At 38.1% G+C, this 17,743-nt stretch overlaps 1 protein-coding gene and 1 long non-coding RNA gene across 2 annotated transcripts in view; one reads left to right on the top strand and one right to left on the bottom strand.

Moving 5' to 3' along the window:
- The window catches only part of GUCY1A2 (guanylate cyclase 1 soluble subunit alpha 2), a 155,857-nt gene that overhangs the window by 30,550 nt on the left and 107,564 nt on the right, over positions 1 to 17,743 (top strand). The window lies entirely within an intron of this gene.
- LOC107308363 lies at positions 13,550 to 16,657 on the bottom strand. Its single transcript, XR_001552773.1, has 2 exons — positions 16,468 to 16,657; positions 13,550 to 15,872 (listed from the first exon to the last, which is right to left on the bottom strand). It is a non-coding gene; the product is annotated as an uncharacterized LOC107308363 (long non-coding RNA).

Below are 17,743 nucleotides of genomic sequence, written 5' to 3' on the forward strand. Positions count from 1 at the left end.
TGAGGAGCCTCTTCAACTTGGAATATCCTATGGTTACATGATTCTATGACCCCACTCCTCCAGCATGCCCCTTGCCTGGATTACTTCAGGTTACTCATGGAGTGGCCCTGTGTGGCCAATGTCCAGGGAGTAGAAAGGCACTTTCCCACTTTTGCCATCCACATTGTGTTTTGCCTTGAAATCTCAGATAAGGACAGTGATCTCCTATTTGATCTTTAGTGTAGCTTGTTAGTTTTGGACTTGTGCTGGACTTTCAGCTTTGGGTCATCAAATCCTATCTTATGTATATCTGCTCTTCTTGGTTTGAATTGTAATAGTGCATAATGTCTCTAAATATAGCAATTTCTTTATGTTCACTGTACATGCATCTTGTCCTGAACTGAGCCAAACATAGTTAATTTTGGGGTTGGAAACTCAGAGAAAAAGAGTGCTACTGTGATGCAACACCTAGCTTATTTTGCATGTTGATCTACTAGTGGTTGATCCATTAGTGGTTGCATGAAAAAGTAAGATAATAGGGATTTGCAAAAGTCAGGATTTACAAATATTATTTGCAAAAGCCAGGTGCATTATTTCTAATATGTAGGTGCAGTGTTTCTGTAATCTTTGAGCAATAATGACAACCTTTGTGAATGCATTCTGGAAATAGTAATGTGAATGAGTTTGACTTGGTCCCGTTGTGCTGCCTTTTAGAATTAGTATGTGTGATATTTAACATGTTCTGTTCTCAGTCTTCCAAGGGCAATGACTGACAGTCTCAGAAACAGCAGTTCACCTATTGCTGGTCAAGTGGTCCCTTCCTGCAGTTCTAATGAGCATTTTAGCACAACTTTTGCTGCAAAGAAGGGGCCTGTTGGGGAAGTCAGGAGTATTCTCTCAGAAGAGTGAGCCTTTCCTTTGCAGTTCTTTTCACTGTAGAGAATGGACTCAATATCCAGCCATGTAGCCCAGCCAGGCAGACCAGTGTTTGGATGTCCATGGACGTGCTGCTCTGGCTGTGTTTCTCCAGCACGTATGGGTTTATAGGATGCGCTAAGACAGACATTATGACAGTACCCAATATATTAGATGTAGGAGCTACATAAACCACAAAATAATGCTTAGATGGAACACAGGTATGTGCCAAGGTTATTCTGCCCATGCTAAGTTGTAAATGGGGGAAAAAATAAAAAGAATAGTATCTGTATGATTTGTTTCTACCTTTGGCTTTTGTCAATAAGGATTTAGAACTAGTAACTGAAAGGACAGTTAAATGTCCTTTATCCACAGACTCAGAACACACATGAGATATCCCTAATACAAATTTTCCTCCTGTATTATTTCCAAACTGAATGAACATGTTCCTCTTTGTGATTACATACAAATAATAAATGTTTGTTATTTTTACGTGGATGGAAGTTAACATTTTTCAGTTCAACCTTAGGTGAGAGTTTGGATGTTATGTTGAACGCTTTGATGAGTACAGTGTCTGATTCCCTTGTGAGTGTAATTTATTTTATGATATTTGTAATTCTCTTTCTTTGCTTCAAAGAAGAGGAATTGATTTGCTTGTTCACACTGTACAGCCTCTTTTTCATAGTGATACTTAACTGTGAGATCACTGGCTGAGCAGGGTCTGTGCGGCTCTTGCAGGAATATAAACATGTTTTATTTTCATTTTTGCATTGCCTTTCTCTTTTTTTGAAAATACATAGATTGAATACTTTTTGCCTTATGTGCCTAAAGATATTGTACCTAAAGTGAGCTTTCATGGGCATATGATTTGATCTGCATAAATAAGGATTTTAGCAAGGAATTGCTGTGTCTTTCCCACAGCATTTTCCTATGAATGTGCCAGTGGCTTTAGTAGATTTCTGTTGTGACTGGAGTTGGTAGGATGTGATCACATCACTTCTCAGTATTTGAGTCTAGTACTTCCAGCCTCTGATGTTGAACTGGTAGCTTAGAAAATGTTCCAAGGGAAACAAGGTTTTAGTAGTGAGAGAAGAGGATAAGCCCAACACCTCAGTACGCTGCTGTTCTGGTTCTTAATGAGAAGGTTGGTGACACTGCAGAAAAGGCATGAAATGTGACTTATGGGGCTCAGGTGTGTCTCCTCTTCCACTGATGCTGAGGATCCTGACTGTTTAAATACATCTTTTAATCTTCCTCCCCAAAAGTGTGTTGGATTATTTCATTCATCGAGCAGCTTTTCTCTGTTTGCTTTGTTTTGCTTAAGAAGGGATGATACTCTGATAAAGCCTGATTTATTACATTAGTCAAAAATTTCATGGGGAATGGTCAATGAATTCTAAATTAATTACATTTTAAATGCATTACCTGTGTATAAAAGAGCTTATGCCTTTTTTTTTTTTCTTTCTTTTTCTCTTTTCTTTTTTTTTTTCCCCCAAAACCTTCAATGCTTTCTGCTGTGTTACCTCAAAGACATCCAGCAGAGGGAATGTTTGAGTGGGTTATGCCTGGGGATAATTCTCAACAGTGCTCTCTGTGGCTCTGAGTTGTTTATAGTGCAGGTTTTTGGATGACTCCCCTTTGAAAGCTCTTTCTGCCTCAGTGGGCATTGTACCTGGCAGAAGTCAGGCAAAAAGAATGAAGAGATCTCCTGCCTATTCCCAGAGTTCTGTTATGCCAGTGAAAGGAGAGCTACCAAGAAAAGAACAGGAGAGGCTGTATTTCAGCTTCACTGAAACCCGATGGTAAAAATATTTGCTTGGCAAATATTAAAGGAGAGACTTCAGACTGAAAGAACTTTGATTTTTCAGCTTTATTGAATTGTGTTTGTTTTCTCGTGATAAGGAAGAATATGCTGTGAAATACTGACAACTGCAGTGATGTGAGAGCTGTGCAGTGTTTAATTTTCTGATAGAAGAAGCATAAAACATATTAAAAAGATACTGAATTTTCTTGTTCGTCTCAGTGGACTGCTCATTCAGTCTGTTTCCTCTCTGTTTGTGAAGGCTTCAAATTCAGTTATTGGATAACTTCTGTTTTGGATCTCAAACATCAAGTTTCTGGCATTTGTTCCTGGGAATATGGGGATAAAATAGCTGAGAATATTCTCTGTCAGCCAAAAATGCAGAGCCATCTGAGAGATTTCCTAGCTATGTTCGCAGCACCAGAGGGTACTGAAAGGCTTTCAGGGCCATTTTGGGTGACAGAGAACTCCACAGAGAATTCTGGGGACATGGGAATAACATTGACAAATCCATAAACAGTATTCAAAAATAACTTATTTGCTCCAATTCTGCTTTTTCCCATGATGTCATGTAGTCATATATGGGCTCACTGAATGTGTTCAATACACCAGACCATCAGATCAGACTAGCAGAACTGGCAGGACCATCCTATTGCCCACCATCTGCACTGTCCAGAAATCCCAAGTTGCTTTTAGTAGAGTAGAACAGCCATAAGAACAGAAAGAACAGTTCATTTCATGAGTGTTGGTGTCGTGAGGTTTGCCAAAGAGACCAAAGAAATGAGAAGTGCCAGCAGATGTGGTCAGGATGTCCTGACCCACAGATGGTAACATAAATCAAGCTACAATTCTAATCCAGGTATATCATCCTGATAATAGTAACCAAAAATTTAATACTTACATTTGGGAGAAATAAATCTTCTTTCCTGTTTTGTCTTACAATTTTTCTTCAGCCTGGTTTCAATAGGATTACTTTTGGAGAAGTATTATTTTGAGTAAGGAGAGCAAAATATAGCCTTTAGTTTGAATTTACATTGCAGAAAATAAATTTGTTGGCTGCTCCTACAAATGTCTTGAGCATGAAACTCCTTTGGTAGCAGAAATTCTCCATGTGGCATGTTCAGGGAATTAGACTTGTATTTCTAAATAGGAGTCTTCAACTTCATTAATACTATATTGCAGGGTTGTGCTTTTTTAAGAGTTTAAAAGAGACTATTGTAAATAATTATCCTTTAAAAATAATCCTTTTTTTTTTTTTTTTTTTTCCTTTTTTCCTCTGTGATTGATGTACTACTCAACAAACTGAGACTTTAAAAACTGTATAAACTGTATCTTTCCCTGTGTGCTCATTTGTTTGACACTTTATGGCTCATTTCTGTAGCCGCTGTAGAAGCAGACACTGTAGTGTCTATTTATCTGTTAAGGCTTAGGAGTGCTGCAAGATTAACACCACTGTAGGACAACAGCCTATGCAGTGTCAGCAGGAAAACAACTTCCCAAGAGTCCCAGGGCACAGAAATGTTCAGAAATTCTCCCAGAGTGTGAGCTGCTGGTTGAGAGTTAATAAATTTAGAGAAGCATTGTTGTTTCCAGACTAATTATGGTGGGAAAGGGATTTTGTAGATTTGGATGAACTCTTCTTTTTTTTTTTCTGCTGATAGCTCAGCTTCAGGGCTTAGGCTTTTTTGATGTTTCAGCTGAGTGACGACCACTGCTGCCTGCCTAAGTCTAAGCAGCACTGCTGTATTTTTTCCAATTGTTATACAAGTGTTTTGTTCCACTCTGCCAGTCCCAGCTTTGTTGCAGCTGAGCATCCATTCCATGAAGCAAATCAGTCATATTCAGTATTGGCAAATAGGTAATCCTACTTCCTTTCAAAAGTCAGATGTGATGGAGAATAAGTTTGTATTTTAGAATAATTTTCTAAATGAACTGTATTAATTAGTAAATGAGCTGGCTGTCTTGCTCTCTGGTGAGACCCTGTGCTTTCCCTCTCACCTGCTTTTGTGCCTCCTCACCTCCATGACTTCATCTCTCTGACCAGGTTTGTGCTTCTCCTCTTTACTGACTTTATCTGGGCTAATGGTCTGAGCATTGCCAAGAAATGTTTGGAGACTCTGTGAGGAATTATTTGTAACTGTGAGATATTCCGTGGCATGACTTTTGTCTAGTGCCAGTTAATAATTTCCTAAATTTCTAAGTGAACTGGGTCTGTTTAGCCTTGAGAAAAGAAGACTGAGAGGGGACCTGATCCAGATCTATAAATATCTGAGGTGTGGGGGGCAAAGTGGCCAGGCCAGGCTCTTTTCAGCTGTGTGTGGAGACAGGACAAGGGGAAATGGCCAGAAGCTGGAGCATAGGAAGTTCTGCACGAATGTGAGGGTGATGGAGCACTGGGACAGGCTGCCCAGGGAGGTTGTAGAGTCTCCTTCTCTGGAGATATTCCACACCCACCTGGATGCCAACCTGTGCGACCTGGTGTAGGGAGCCTGCTTTGGCAGGAGGGTTGGACTCGATCTCTGAAGGTCCCTTCCAACCCCTACAATTCTGTGATTCTGTGAAACATTTCCTGGACAGGGATCAAGAGTTAGCGTGGGCAGTGGATGTTTCCCAGGAGGAGTCTGCATGTGACCTGTTTGTCTCGAAAAGTGAAGGAATTCAGACATGTGGATCCAGGAGGAAACACCTGAGAGATGAGATTTGCACCCAGTGCTGAACTCCAGCACATGCAAGAGGCAGCCTGCCCCTGTGGAGGCAGGTTTGTACTGCCAGGGATGTCTTTTCCCTATGCCTGCCTCTCTGCAAGCATGCTGTTCTGTGCCACCGGCTCTCTACCTGCTGGGAACAATTGATATGTACAATTAGTTAACGTCTGTTCAGGACATCACTTTTAGCTACTACACTGGATCACTCTTGTTCTTGTTGCAGTTCAGATTCTAATTCTTTTCTTCCCAGACCATCCCACCTCACTGTTGGTGATGCAGCTGTTCAGTGTTGGTTCTCATGTAGATCTAGAGAAGTCCATTAGGCTCCTTAGTACTATCTTCTCATTACAAAGTGTTTACAGAACATAAAATGTTGATGGTGGGTTTGTATACTGTTTTGGATTCAAGAAGGGGCTACTTTTCTCTATCACAAAATTCAGTGGTGGTGCACTGTTAAAGCATTTGTGAAGTTCTTTGGGATTTCATTGATGAGTTTTGGTCAATCTGTGTGCTGGCAACATTATCTAAATGCTTTCAGTTTGAAATGTTGGTCTAAAGATGAGGTCCTTCAAGAGTATGCAAGTGGATATGATGCTATCTGGGAGAGGCTCAGTCTTTCAGATAAGTGCCCCTACATATATTTTCTGTTTGCCATTCTTAAGCATTGCGCAAAAAGTGCTGTGGATCATGCCTGTAGGTAGATATGTAGGATGATGTGGTCTCTGTATCAGATTGCTCAGATTCTAAGCAGACAGAGACTCTGTTCCTCTGTAGGAAAAAATAGAAGCATATGTCATGGTTGAGCACAGATATATATATATATGTTCATTTTGTGGTTTAAGCTTAATTTGGTACAATTCTGTCTATAACACAGTCATTTGTGATTCAGTTTCTGTCATACAGCTTGCTCTGTTCTTGTTATCTTGTTTTCATAAATGCCACAGCCCTTGCTTTTCTAGTATCTTCTGCCTGTCCATGAGAGAAACACACAAAGTTGATGCCTGAGCCACCTCACTGCCTCCCAGCATTTACATCTATAGGGAAGAAGCCTGGAAGGCGTAGGTCCTCTTCAGCGTTAGGAATACAAGCAATACAGGCACAAAATTTCTCAGGACAAGAACTTTCTTTTTGATGACACTTATACATACTAATTGTTTTTGACCAAAATGTTCTGGGACATGTTCTATCTTTATTTTGACTACCTTCTAATCCCTTTGTACTCACTTTCAGCTTATCTGTGTTTCACCAGCAGTCTGGAGAGGGGGAATCCTCTCCCTTCAGTGCACAAGGCTTTCTTGGACAGTGTAGTCCTGCTTGAACACCACTCTCCTATGGTTCTTTGCCAAGAGAAGCTGTGAATGCCCCATCCTTGGAGGCATTCAAGGCCAGGTTGGATGGGGACCTGGACTGCTTGATCTGGTGGGTGGCAGCCCTGCCCACTGCTGGGAGTTGGAGTTGGTGGTCTTTAAGGTCCTCTCCAGCTTAAGCCATTGTATGATTGCACAGTCTCCAGGTCATTGCTGGATGCTTGCACTCAGCCCTTTCTGAAAGAAGAATTGAGTGTGACAATTTTCCTGACTGTGCAACATTCCAACTCATGTCAGAAGGAGATAGCTACCAGATTAGAAGCAGCCTCATGCTTTTCTCTGCTAATTGCTTTCTGCGGTGTATTATTACCGCAAACATTAATGGTTGCTGATGAAATGGAGCTTTTGCACATGACTGGGGAAGCGGACAGATTACCTGCAGAGGAAAAACAGATACCATTTTGTAAGAAGCTGGAATACTATTAACATTTTTAGGATTCCTTTATGTGTTAATTGCAGCCACTGAGCTGAAAATTGTACAGATGATTAGGATGATCAGCATTTGATAATTTACTATGGAATTAAAAAAGTGATGCTTCCCCATTTCTGCATGTATTAAAAAGCATATATATTTGCTTCTTTGAAAGATGTCCTGTGTGAATCATAAAAAAAATGCCTTGGGAGTTTTAAGCTTAACAGATCTTTCCCCATGAAATTCTACAAGCATTTATATTTGTAGGGAGTAATCCACCTAAAGGCTGCCTGATGCTTTCCTACTTGTTAGAGAAAATAAACAGAAATAAGGCATTCTGCTGAGCTGGGCTGATATCCTGCAGTGGATTATGAAGGACTTCCAGAAAACCTGTCTTTCCTGTAGCAGAAGGGAATGAGAAAGAATGAGAAATATGTTTCATTTGTATGTTTATTCACTTTGAAGAATGTATCAACAAAGGATATTTGTCAATCTGCTACTGCAGATCTGTGAGAAGAGCCTAATAAGGTAACTGTTCTTGCTCAAGATAATGATCCAGATTTAAAATAACTTCTCCTTGAGGAGCAGGAGGGGGAGGATTGTTTTAAACTGGAATCAGAAACAACCTGAGAAGTGTTTCTGAGTGTCCTACTTAATGGGACCCATTTACTGTGAACATGTTTGTTATAAATTATTTTTCTGAAACAGTGGGACTTGGGTAAAGCTAAGATGATATAATAAGGGAACAAGTGAGTTCCTACATAGACGATAAGGAGGCTGAAACAGCCTATTAAAATATTGTATTGACAGCACATGCACAAAAATTTGATGTCCAAAGAGTTAACTACTGTTGATCATAGTTAGCAAAGTCCTCTCTCCACTCAAATGCAACAGGATTTGTGCAAATGACTTCAAAGAAGACAGGACTGTTACTGAGGTATTCAGTGAAATGATTACAGACAAAAATGCATTTCTTTACATACCCAACTTCTGGAACCAAAGAAGAGCAGTACTGTAAAGAAGAAAGTCAAAGTGTAATTCAGAAAGTCGGATTTTTTGTTATTGTGAATTTTTTAAGAGATTAAGGGCAGTTATTCGGTTGCCTTTCTTTCTTATCTGCACAGAAGTCCAAGAAGAGGTGAAGAAATATATTTTTACTCTCGCAGTGTAATGCTGTTGGTGTACCTTTGTACTTACCTTTAAAGTATCAAACTGCTTGATTTTCCTCATAGTTTATCACTGAAAGGTTTGCATTTACTACTTTACAGTTTTCTGCTAAGTAAATAAGAACACAGCAGTGAGGTCATACCATTGTTGATTTTTTGAAATATAGAATGTTTTTACTTTTTTCTTTTTCTGATAGAAGAATTTATTAACTATGCAAACACAGGTAGGAGGAGAGACTAGATGATCTTAGAGGTCTTTTCCAACCTTAATGATTCCACTACCCTATGATAATGTTTTAAAATTATAATTTTGGTGGATGTAAAATATGGGATATGGTTATTCTTACTTTTGGAAGAAAGAACAATATCTGCAATCCTTTTTTATACTGCGCCATTTAAGTAGTCTATGTGTATGCGACAGCAAAGTGTGCTTCCTGCAGATGTTCTGGTAATACATGAACAAAATGTACACAGGACTCTGAGATCACCTAAATAACTATTAAACATGCTTATATTAGGAACTGCACTGATAAACTAAAAATGAATGTAGATGTTATGAGTACGCATTGCAAGGATGTGTAGCATACCTGTGTCCTGCTGAGACATTTATACAGTTTTACTTTTGAAGTGTCTGCCTGTCAGTATCATGAAAAAACTTCTTTGCTACATTATGTTGCTAAATAAAATATTATTTAGTTCTGATATATTTAGAACCTGATAAGCCATTTGAGGTACACAAAAGTCTGGAAGTGTATTTGAAATTTCATCATTAGTTACCAGATGAGGTCAATTTGTATTGATATCAGTACTAACTGGCAGATTTCTATGATATTTTTACAAGGTAGGTTTAATTAGAAATTTGAAATGTTTTCTTCTCCTTCTCCTTTTTTTTTTTTTTTTTTTTAAACACAAGTCTCTTGACTGGTACATATACATTTTTTAGCTTTAAAGAATTTTGTGATGCTCAGCACCTGGGTTCAGTCTGCATGGCCAACAGTCACCTGATAGCGCACCACAAGTAAGAAAGCTGAGGCTTCTGAAGGAGAAATGTTTCTCTTTTTTACTTCCTTATGCCCATATTACAGGTCTGACTTAAGTTGCCTTGTTGTGCCATGTATCTTAGAAGTTCTTCTCATTAGAAATAATTGATGCAAGAAGCAGGAAGGAAAAAAAAAAAACATCGGACAAAATTGTATTAAAGGACAAATTTTTTCCATAAAATTTGATGGCTAAGGTTATACCATTTAACATTTTGTGTTTGTTCAGTTATGATGTTATCCTACAAGTATTATTTGTATATGAATGAAGTCTTTCACAGAGAAGATAAGCTGTAGTGATAAATATGGAGTTTGAGCAAGTTGATGTTTGTCCATATCAGAAATCCAAAAAGAACAAAATGTTTGCTTTGTTTTGGTATGAAATTGTTGGCTAAATACATCGTCACATGATAAGCTATGCTATGTGTTGACATAAGGCCAAACCAGCAGTGCTGATTTCTTTTTCACAGTCCGAAACATCTGAAATCTGTTCTCACATCCAGTCAGCAAAGACCTTGAACTGAATCTGTTGCTGGGACAGTAGAGAGTCTTCCAAGTAAAAACTCTTTAAAATATCTCAGAAAACTTTAACATATTAAACACAGTGAGATTTATATATATTTTTAAAAATTATCTTTGAACTCAATGACAAACAAGTACGTGAAAACAAACAAACAAACAAACAAAATCCAACACTGAAAATGTTGTAAGATACTGTGAGAACAAAGAAGCACATTTGTAAAACAGTGGTACACAACGAATGCCAGAGACAGGCATGGCAATGACTGAATACATTTAATAAAAGTGGCTGCTATACAAAGTCATTCTTTAGAGTAGAATCTGTCAGAAGAAAAAACAATAGAAAATGAATATATAATAACAACATACCTAACATTTTCAAAATCTAGAGGAGAAATAGTCTCTATATTTTTCATATGTAGGTTTCTCTGCAAAGGCAAGCTTTTAAAAGCAGAATACCATATGAAATCATGATCATCACAGCAATGTGCTATGCTGTGTTCTTGCATGAATATTTGTCCTACTGTGTGGAACTAGTAATGTGTGGAACTAGTAATAGCCAGGCAGGAAGTGATAAAATTGCTCAGGGAAGCCTGAGAACTATGAAAAGAGACTTCAGGGGTCTAGGGTGTTTACTTGAAGGAGCGGGAGCTCAAGTGATTATTTGTTCTGTACCTTCAGGGTAAACGAGGGACATGGAGTTGGCCTGGAAAGTACAAGCAATGAATAAATGGCTCAGAGGATGGTGTCAAACCAGAAACTTTGGGTTCTTTGATCCTGGGACACTTTACTCGGCTCCTGGCCTGCTGTCCTTCCATGGAACCCACCTGTCTCAAAGAGTGCAACAAATCCTAGCTCAGGAGTTAGTGGGGCTTATCGAAAGAGCTTTAAACTACCTACTACAGGGGAAGGGAATGAAACAGGGCTTACAAGAGATGAGCCTAGGGGAACAGTGCTTGAGCTGTTGGTGAGGCAGATGACTCAGCTAAAGTGCATGTACACCAATGCACGTAGTATGGACAACAAGCAGGAGGAGCTCGAAGCGACTGTATGTCCGGCTAACTATTGACGATTCTGTTCTTAACTTAGATTTCAGTTCTTAATCTAGATTTACCCAGCCGAGATTTATCATATATGTAAGTTATAAACTATTATCTTAACCCGTGTTTTTTTCTGTCTTGGAATTATCTTACAACATGAATTTTGAAAGAGATAAAGTAAGTGAGGATACAAATAACTTTTTTGCTCATGCATTAAAGTAGCTCAGCTTCCACTTTACACTGGGAATGCAGAGAGTGTGAGCTAATTCCAGTTATTTTGCAGAATGTATGGGCAAGGCCCTACTGAGACTGCCCCTATCATTTCCTCCTCAGATAGCTCTCCTCAGGTGTATTAATACAGTGAAATTGAGTCTTAGAATAAAAACAAGCTCTGCTCATAGTTCTTTCCAGGATAAGTCTGAAGTGCTGGAACTGAATTATCTCCTTTAATTCCTTGTTCAACTTGATTTAATGAAATAAATCATATTTTTGAATCACAATTAATGATGGTATGGAGCATGACCGATTTCAGACAGAGTGTAAAGGAACAAGTAGAATTTAATATAAAATCATGAGCTTCATATTCAACAGAGAGGAAAATGTAATATGGAATTTACTTTTTTTTTGAGGAAGCATAATCTTTTTTTTCTGTTTATATAGCACAACAAAATTCCAGTCCGATTAATTTATTTCCTAGGCATGCTAAAGCATCAAAAATGATGAACTTAATGGATAAAACAACAGAATCAAGGAAGGTGTCATAGAATCATAGAATCACAGAATGGCTTGGCTTAGAAGGGATCTCAATGATCATCCAGTTCCAACCCCTCTGCCATGGGCAGAGTTGACAGCCACTAAATACGGCACTAAATCAAGGCTGCCCTATCCAGCCTGGCCTTGAACACCTCCAAGGATGGGGCACCCACAGGTTCTCTGGTCACCACCCTCCAAGTAAAGAATTTCCCCCTGACATCTAGCCTAAAACTCCTTTCTTGTAGTTTGAAACAATTTCCTTTTGTCTTATCACTATCTACGCATGTAAAAATTCAGTCTCCCTCCTTTTCATAAGCTCTCTTTAAGTACTAGAAATCTACCTCCTCTCCAGGTTAAATAAGCCCATTAAATTGGCCCCTCATGCCAAAAATTCATAAACATTAGCAGTGCAAGCTGTCCTTGACTGCTGGTATGAGGAAGTGGCATGCTGGGGTGCTTAGTGAAACTCTTCTCACTGGGAATACCCATGAGGATGGTGCTGCTCTGCTGAAGGCACACATTCAGATTTCATTTTACCACGCTTGCACCTGCATTTGAATCTGTTTTCAAAAGAGTATTTATGATTGTTATACCCTCCTCTCAGGAGATCCATGGCCTGGCCACATTTCAAAAATACATTCATTATTCATGCTCATTGCTTTGAATTTTCATTATACTTCCATGCTCTTAGTAATCTCAGTTGATGTAGCAGGTGTTTTACCTCTGTTCTTTCCAGGCTGTGAAACACTTAGAACCCTTTCCACTGAGATCTTTATGAACTAAATTGTACTTAATGTTTATATCTGGAATATTTGAATATTTGAAATATCTGGAATTTTGTTTTAGATTTTCTCTGCAGTAGATTAGAGACTGGTACACACTGAAGATATTAGCTGCTTTTTACATCTAGTAAAATGGACATTAGTCCCATTTGTACTTAACAAAGCTGTAATTTGGAACGAGCAAATTGGTTGCTATGAGGTGACTAAGTAACACATCTAAATGACATTAGTACTATCTAAAGTTCATTTATTCATCCTTTTGGCTATATTCAGCTATTTTTGTGCTTTTATGAAGTCTTATTACACCAGCCTGTAATTTACTCATTCTCCAATGCTGTAAGGTGTTCTGGTTTTCCTTTTTGATCCTCTGTAATAATTCTGTTCCTTCAGTACTCCCAACTTCCAAAAAATATGGTTTTTTTTTTCATTTTATGTTGATTGTTTTTCATTATAATTCCAGTAACAGTGAGTATTTTAGGGCCTAGAAATCCAGTTTCCTGGGCCTGCAGACAACTTTTTCATGAAATCGTCAATTGCCATTTAAAATCAATTAGATTTTATTTTACCACTCATTCTCCTGTTTGCAGGACTTTCCCAAAACTTCAGTCCCTTGATGATTGGAGATATTTTCTAGTTTCCTGTTTAAATGCATTTGTTGTTAACTTGTGTGCTTTTATTGTACTGCAGAGGGTACCTACTCCTAACCCACAGTAATCTAGATCCAGATGGTTAGGGAAATCTCTTGTGAGATATGAAATATGAATGGCCATGAGCTAGGCAGAGAAAGATTTCGTTGATATAATATATTGTTAGATGAGAAATGAGACCAGTAATGCTGCTTTTTCTCCTCTTCTGTTTAATCAAAGACTCATTTAGTCTTTACTATTACTTTACTGTTACTTTAACATGAAAGTCTGTGGAAATCTCATAGCTTTGAGGTGATATATACAGAAACTGAAATTCAATCTGTGAGTTTAACATTCTAGATTATTTGCTTGAAGTTTGTGACTAATTTTATTGCTTCTTTGGATGCTACCCTTGTATAAAAACCATAATTCCATACATAGATATTATTAATATTATTATTATATTTTTTAATTAAAAATTATTGGCTTAAAATTGTTGCTCTGTCATTGATGTATATGAGATTCAGAGTAGCTCAGAACCAAAGAAATGTTTCCCATTACATACAGGCTGAAAATCTCAGTTTGGATTTGAGTCCACAAAAGCTAGAAAATTTAAGGCTTGGAATAGATCCATTTAAAAAAACAAATAACAATGAAGTATTTGTAAATAATACAAATTCCATATTTGCAATCTGCAGAAGAAATCTTTGTTTTTCTATTGATTTTGTAACAGTACGATTCTGTTCATTTTGGAGAAATTACTCTGCTAACAGAAAATGCACTTAACCCTCAGATGAAGCATTTTGTGAAGCTCTTACTGTGCTACTGTAAAACACTGCTGACTGAAAGTCGCGTAACTTTTGTTTTGATGTCTCCAAGGAAACAGTTTGCTGCCATTGCCAGTTTGTTTCACTGTGTGTGGAAGAGATGTATTTTTTCTCATTTTATACTCTTCTGGATTGCTTTAACATTTCCTTCTGTGGTGATTGCATATTTCACTGTGCATCTGCAATGTCTTTACAGTGAATTGAACTATGATTTTGCTCTTATCTTGATTTGCCCATGCATCAGGTCCCATGTGGTGCTGTCTTCCAATCCAAGTACATTGTAGCTGATTTATATTTCAGGCTTATTGTTTATTGTTGTTTTTTTTTTTCCCCCTTTTCTTTTTTAAACCAAATGCATCCATCAGTCAGGCTTTTTGCTCCTACACAGTTCTGCAAAATGGTTCCTATGGTGACACTGATAAATATCTTTCTGTGTGCCTTGCATTGCCCTCTGTCATCTGTACCTTCAGAAGAAAAGGTGGCATCATAGCATCCTATCCAAGCTTCTTTCACAGTAAGGCTGTTTTACAAAGCGTTTTCGCTGCCTTTTTTACTTTAAAAGAGTCTTCATTAAACTTCAGTATGCACAAATTTTCAGTTCTTGGTCAGTTTCTGCTGCTCACCTCTGCAGAAACTGGTTTGTTAACTGCCTGCATTGCTTGGCACCTCTGACACAAGAGGTACACTACAGAAGATGTCCATGCTCTTAACTTTCAAAGTGTTATTAAGTCTTTATTACAGTTATTACAATTGCAAAAGATCCAGCCTTGACTGTTCTATGAAATACCAGTGTACTGTAGCTACTTTGCTTTCTCTCATGGAAGCTGATTTTTCCTGTACTTATACCAATTTTTATATATATCCATTATTTCCTTTTCACTCATTCTTTTCAAATGATTCGTTCTTTCTTTATCTTTACTTATTCATCTTTCTTGCTTGACTTCTATTGAAGATGTATTGAAGATGTATTGTGATGCTAAAAATCATTGTTCCAGTTGATGCTTGCATAAGAGCTTTGTATAAGTTCAGCACATTTAAATTTCCAGTTAAAATTCTGTTTTTTCCTTGTTCTTTTTGGATGTGTGTTTGTTGAACCTCTTAATACAGTAGATAAAGTATTAAAAGTAATACACAGATGATGTGTCCTAGAAATGAATGATTAAATTATTGTCCAGTTAGCAGAACAGTCACTGTATGGATACTGGCAAGATTGCTTCTGGAGTTTTTCACTGCTAGTTGCTATTGCTTATCAGTTGGAAAAAGTGACTTTCTATTTCACATCATAAGCGTTACTTTTACAATCAATGTAAGCCTTATATTTTGTATTATTTCTGTATTTTAGGGCTGAGAATTTAGTACAGAGGGCACATTGCCTACCTAACAGGGAAGATCTCTTCCAAGAATAGTGTTATTGTTAAAATTCTCAAATATTTTTTATGACTTGGTATTTTCAAATAGATCTGTACTGTAAATAAAATGTATTAACCCACATTCCTTGAAAACCAAAGTTGAAAGCTTGAAATTACCATAGATCCTTACTGTGCCTTTGGAAACAGTTCTTCATTTTTGCTATTCTTTGCTATTAAGTCTAGAATTCTTTTTCCTGTAAAGATTTTCAATAAGTGACTCCAGTTCAGAGTGCTTTTGTCTGTGATGTGACAGAAAATTGAAAGCTAGAGTTCTGCCTGATTAACCACCAAATATACAAGTAATATTTGCATATTGCAAGAACAATAACTTGCTACTGAGCAAAATAAGTAGGGCCCCCAAGTGAAATAAAATTGTGTCTATAAATACCTGCTTGGAGAGAAGTAGATGTTATCTTCTCTGTATGCTACCAAACATCCCCAACAGATTCTGTCATTATTTTGCCTCTTTTGTCCGGAAAGATAGATAGGTAAGCTATTTCCCAGTAATGCCTCCCTAGTACTACACAGCTGCAACTGAAGGAAAAGACCAGGTTAGTCCTGCATTGTAGAGATAAGAGCGCAGATATTTGCTTAAAGTTTCTACCAGCTTTCTAAACACATTCTTAGAGGGTCTCTGCATATGTAAACTTGAATGAGTTGACATAGAATGGCAAAACCACATGCTCAGTACAGATCCCACATTTCAAATCAATCCTCTTATGCAAAAAAGCATCAGAAATCATCAATGTAACAACTGTTTTTTTCTACTTTATTGGGTGTGATTTGCTTTATCCTAGAGTTTGGTTCAAATATAACAGTGTTAAAAACAATGAAAAGTAAGATCTGTCAATAGGAACTGTTTTTCAGCCTTTATTAGAAAAGAGGCTTATATTGTTGCCTATGATACAAACAGAACAGCTTTTAGATGCTGATTTTGAAGTTTTTCATAATGTGAAGGGTAATGCATCTGAAATGCTTAGAAAGCATTGGCTCATGACAGTGAACAGTTCTTTGCAGGTATAGGTAAATCAATTATGGCCTTTGCCATCTGCTTAAGTTACATTTATGAGAAAAACGATTTCCCTATGGTGCAGAGAAATGTGTAATTATGTGTTGATAGCTTAGTTACCTGTTTACATTCATCCTTATGTCCACTGCAGTGACTTCATTTGGTGAAGATATACCTGAGCCTGTGATGGCTTTATTCATGCCTTGGACTGTTGTTGTGTAACACAACAGCAGCTCAGTACCACACAGGGCTTGGCTCACTCCCCACATGTGGGATGAGGGAGAGAACTGGAAACAAAATAGAACTTGTGGGTTGAGATAAAAACTACTTACTGAAAGAAAAGGAAAATGGAAACAAAATGCAGTGATAACTATATATGTGTATATATATATCTGACTTGCGGAATCAAACTCTATAATCCAGAGATGGGTTATAAAGCTGGTGTGTTTATTTTAGTGTTGCGCAGCGCCGGGTGCAAGGGGGATAGCTCCTCCAAACTTGCACACCGTAAGGAGAAAAGTGTGTTACAGATATAGGTTAAGCTAATACATAATCAATAGTAATTAGTCATCCTCCTCAGTTGATTACATATTCAATTACATTCCCTATGGCCCGTTCCCCGCAACCCATTCCCTCATTCCCCCTGACCCATTCCCCGCGACCCTTGCCGTTGTTTTGGGGTGAAATTCTTCTTCTGTTTTCTTCTTGGTGTTATCTGCTGTTATTGTTCTCCCATGTCGGCTCATCTTGCCCGGGGGGGATCTAATCCTTCTTGTCAGAGGTCTCCCGGACAGTTTCTTCTTATCTTTATGCCCTCTTCTCTGGCTTTATTTTGACTAAGTGTCTGCAATTCCCCCTTTCCCTACACTTTTAAATGTACAGTTACCCTTGTCTTGGTTTCGGAAGTTCCCCTTTCCCTTTCTATAGCACGGTGTTACCTTACCGCACCATTTTGAGGCTTTGCTCACTCTTCAATTCCCCCCTTTTCTTTATCTATGCAGGCTTTTACCTGCTAGATTCTTGATGTGTCCTGAAATAAGCCCCGCTCTCCACCTTTTCTCTTAGCTCACGCCTCTCCCATACCTCGTATTCCCTTATGGCATCCTGGCACAGACACAAAGAGCATCTTATTACCACACAAGTCGACCACACCAAGAGTAGAAGGTGATGCAGGCTAAGAAAAGGCTGTTTAGTCATCCTAACTATTGTGGGCAACTAGTAAGTTTATCCATGACTAGAGAAAACTATTCCCCAATCGGTGTTATCCTGCCTACTCATGTTGCAATGCCATCTTTGGATAAACAGGATATCTCCTTTTGGATTGTCCATCAAGCATCTGCAGCAGCATCCTCAATTGTTTCTAAGGTTACAGAAATTTTCATACAGTGGTAGAACC

The sequence above is a fragment of the Coturnix japonica genome, chromosome 1, assembly GCF_001577835.2.
Source record: "Coturnix japonica isolate 7356 chromosome 1, Coturnix japonica 2.1, whole genome shotgun sequence".
Lineage (NCBI taxonomy): Eukaryota > Metazoa > Chordata > Aves > Galliformes > Phasianidae > Coturnix > Coturnix japonica.